Source organism: Pan troglodytes, chromosome 13, assembly GCF_028858775.2.
Source record: "Pan troglodytes isolate AG18354 chromosome 13, NHGRI_mPanTro3-v2.0_pri, whole genome shotgun sequence".
Taxonomy (NCBI): Eukaryota; Metazoa; Chordata; class Mammalia; order Primates; family Hominidae; genus Pan; species Pan troglodytes.
The window spans coordinates 78,081,470-78,085,984 of NC_072411.2; positions in this window are offsets into that span (position 1 = coordinate 78,081,470).

The window sequence follows — 4,515 nt, forward strand, 5'->3', positions numbered from 1 at the left end:
CCTGGCTTCACTTTCCACAGTTTCCGTTACTCATGGTAAAACGTGATCTGAAAATAGATGAGTACAGTATAATAAAATATTTCGAGAGAGAGAAAAAAACAGATTCACATAACTTTTATTACAGTATATGGTTATAACTGCTCTATTTTATTGTTAATTATTGTTAATCTCTGCCTGTGCCTAATTTATAAGTTAAGCTTTATCACAGGTATGCATGTATAGGAAAAAACAGTATATATAGGGTTCAGTACTATCCCCCGGTTCAGGCATCCACTGAAGGTCTTGGAAAACATCCCCCCGGGATAAGGGGAAACTACCGTAGTTTAAAGGCAGTAAGTATTATGAAGGAAGACCATAGGGTGCCATGAGCTAGAACATGACTCAGTTTGGGAGATCAGGGAAATCCATTCTGCAGATGTGATCTCTAAGGTGAGAACTAAAGAAAGAATGAGTTGACTAGGCACGCAAGTGGATCAACAGAGTAGACTTTGGGATTGCTTCCCTCCCTACCCCTTACACAGACTTCCCTTACATAGGTGGGTTTGAGCTGGTATAGACCTGCCCTCACCTCAAGCATTGGGCCCTGATTGGTCCGATTTAATCTCCTTGCCATGGTGATTGGTTCAAAGATGGACTGGCCAAAACCAATCAGCACATGACAGTCTTCACAAGTCACAGTAATTGGCTCTTGGGGGGAAGGAGGGGAGTGTGACCCAAATTTGGATAATCAAAATGAAACTCAGGACTTTCGTCTGAAGATGGGGGAAAAGTTGCCTCCCCTTCTTGAATGTGAACAAAGACATGCAGTCCAGGAGCCAGCAGCAGCTCTCTCTCTACCACAAGAAAGGCCAGCTTGAAAGTAAAGCTAGCAGGGAGGAGAGGATAGAATCAGGATCACCACAGTGAACCAGAACCCTGATGGCATTATGAACAGAAGCCTGAACCACCCCTGATCTTTCCAGCTTGCTTTTCTGTTAATAGCAACCAGAAGTATTTTAACTGTTACTGGCAAAGGGGATTCTAGGCAGAGGAAATGTTATGTGAAACATTATGTGAAAACCCCAGAGCAGGAAAGAATATAACACAATGTTGGATATCACTCACTTATCCTCCACATGAATTCACTCCTTTGATCCTCTAAGAACACTGTGCTCCGTGCTGTTCTCTCTGCCTCTGGTATTTTTTCCTACCTCCTACCTGCCTATCAAATCTTACTCATCCTTCAAAATCCTATTTAAGTACTTCCTCCTTTTCTACAAGCCCTTCCCCAATCACTTTTACCCACTTCTCCTTACTGACTCTAGCCAATTTTTTTCCAATTTCAATTTCAGCATCTGCTGTATGCTGACTCAACATGCCCCCTACCTGTTCTGCAATGCACGTCAGCACTCCCATGCCTTTGCCCAGCACATTTTCTCAGCCTGGAATGAACTTCCTCCTAGGGCATCTATTGACAGACCCTTCAAACATCTATAATGCCACCTCTCCTAGAGAGCCTTTGCTAATCCCCCAGTAGGATGTGAACATTATCTATTTCTCCACTAGATTTGTCCTTTATTGAGGACAGGAACCATTTTTTATTCAACTTGAGTTCCCACAGCATTACTACAACAGAGTAGACATTAGAGACAAATGTTTACTGAACAAATAAGTCGTTGAATTGTTAGATGAATAAACAGATTCCTCTAAATAGATAGATAGGTGAGCAGATAGATAGACATAGAGATATAGATATGTGTATACAAATTGAGAATCCCTTATCTAAAGTACTTGGGAACAGAAGTGTTTTGGATTTCAATTTTTGTGGGGGGCTTGGCATATTTGCATATACATAAAGAGATATCTTGGGGATAGGACCCAAGTCTAAACACAAAATGTATTTATGTTTCATATGAACCCTGTACACATAGCATGAAGGTAATTTTATTTTTCCCTTGGGGACCCGGAATAAATTGTGTGTTGTGTGCCTGTGTTTTGACTGCAACCCATCAGACAAGGTCAGATGTAGAATTTTCCTCTTGTGGTGCCATGTTGGTGCTGACAAAGTGTCAGGTTTTGGAGCATTTTGGATTTCAGATTTTCAGATTAGGAACACTCAACTTTCATATAGTTAAGTTTTATGGAAAAGGATCCATGTCTACTTTTTAAAATCCATAGTAAATAGCAGCATACAGAAGTATGTTGTAGGAATTAAATATAAGTATATATTGAATGAAAAAATACATATGAGATGCTAGAATTTACAATAATCAGAAGAATGAGGACTTAAGCAAATGTGTTTGATGTTTTTCTGGTTTTTTCTTTTAACTTGGAAGCTATAGAATGTCATTCAGCAACTTTTTATTTAATGCCTAAGGCACTCATTGCTTGTGACACCAATCATCAGAGCCATTACTAAAGTCACTGATGTACAAGAATATGCAGCTAATAGAAACCAGAAATGTTGTTCATATGGTTAAGCACTAAATATTGGTGAATTGCACTTGAGAGCAAATAGCTTCAGCTATAAATATGGGACTAAAAGAACCAAAGACCAATGTTTACTTCCTTCTATGAAATGCTCTTTTGAAATGGCAAATAGACTTTTGTAATGAGAATATCATTCAGCGGATCAAACTGGAAACCTAACTACTTTATCATTTTTCTTGAAAGTCAGCAGCTTCAGCTTTTTAAGTTACATTAAGATTTTTGGTGCCATTCATACAAAGTTAGTGGGAATATGCTTGGTAAAGACTTTTTGAAGGACAATTTGATATTATCTATCAAAATGTAAAATATATATAACCCATTAAATCCACTTCTAGTAACCCATCCAAAATAAAAACTCACACTAGAGCACAAGGAAATATGTACAAAAAATGTTTGGTACAATATTATTATTGGTTGAAGACAACCTAAATAGCCATTAGTATGGGAATGGTTATATAAGCTGAATTATTTTGAGACTGTACAATACTATACCTCTGCTGAAAAGAATGAAGTGCATCTGTATGTATTGGTATGAAAGAATGTCAATAATAAATTCTTGCAGAAGCTGCGTGGTGAGTACTTAGTTTTCTCTCTACTTTTTTGAAAGTTTGAAAATTTCTATAATGAAAAAGGTTTTTTAAATATCATCTAGAGCTCCACTTCTACTTAGGATCTAGAAAGCTTCAAGATAACATTGCTCTGATCCTAATAACAAGAAAAAAATGGATAACCTACAAAATCATAATTTTTCTTTAACCCATTAGAGACCCTGAGGATACAAGGCAACTATATGAACTAAATTCCAAAGACTGACAAACTTCTTCAAGGAAAAAAAGGAACACTTAAATTTTGCCTTTGTCACAGCACAGAAGGAAGAGGTAACTACCATTTAAGGTAGGTTTTAAAAAAAGGAGCAAAATTTTTAACAAATTCCTAAAGACTAGATGTGGGCTAGTGTATCAATTTAGAATAAATGGGAACCCTGGGCCTCTACAAGGAACTTTGCGTTTATTCCCAAGCTCTTATGCACCCAGGGACCACAAAATAGACCGGGGGGAGAAGTTGGAGAGAGGGCAGAGCCCCCTTTGAAGACTCAGTCATACAGGTAAGATCAGCTGCACTGGGGGAGTGGTATGAAACAGAGCCCACCTCCCCAAAACCTTCTCTCTTAACAACATAAAAGCTGTAAGCAGCTTAAGGGGAGGAGAGCAGTAGCAGAGCTTCTCGTACCAAGAATCCAGGCAAAGATCCACTGCTTCTGGCCAGGTGTCGTAGCTCATGCTTATAATCCCAGTACTTTGGGAGGCCAAGGTTGCAGATTGCTTGATCCCAGGGTTTTGAGACCAGCCTATGCAATATGGCAAAACCCTGTCTCTACAAAAAATACAAAAATTAGCCGGGCATGATGGTACATGCCTGTAGCCCCAGCTACTTGGGAGGCTGAGGTGGGAGTATCACCTGAGCCCGGGGAGGTAAAGGCTTCAGTGAGCTGTGAGCATGCCACTGCACTCCAGCCTGGGGGACAGAGTGACACCCTGTCTCAAAGAAGAAAAGAAAAGAGAAATCAACTACCTCCAGGGAAAGAATAGAAACAAAAGCCCCTCAGCCCTCGGAGAGGTATAAAAACCTCTTGGGCCTGGGATACTGCAGTAATACAAAGCAAGGGTCTGCTCCAAATAGGGAGAAGCTGGAAACTCTCTCCTGCCCAAGACTCAGCACAGATGTCTGACTTCTTTGAGAGGGGCATCCATCAAGAGGAATACTTAAAAGGCTCCACCCCTCAGGCCCAGGCACACAGGCCCTGCTGAAGACTGCAGATGGACCAGGAAAACCAAGATCTCCCTGGTCCTACAATGAACCTAGCACTAAATTAGTACAAATGGCTGTCTACTAGCAAGGGAGGGACAAGAGCACAGAGGGAACCCTCCCCTCTGTGGCACAGATATTCAGGAACAGTTGACCACTGAAGGTGAACCACAAACATGAGCATCCCTCCCGCACCCCAGGCCTAACATCAAACACAAGGAAATAGCCATTCCCTGCCAG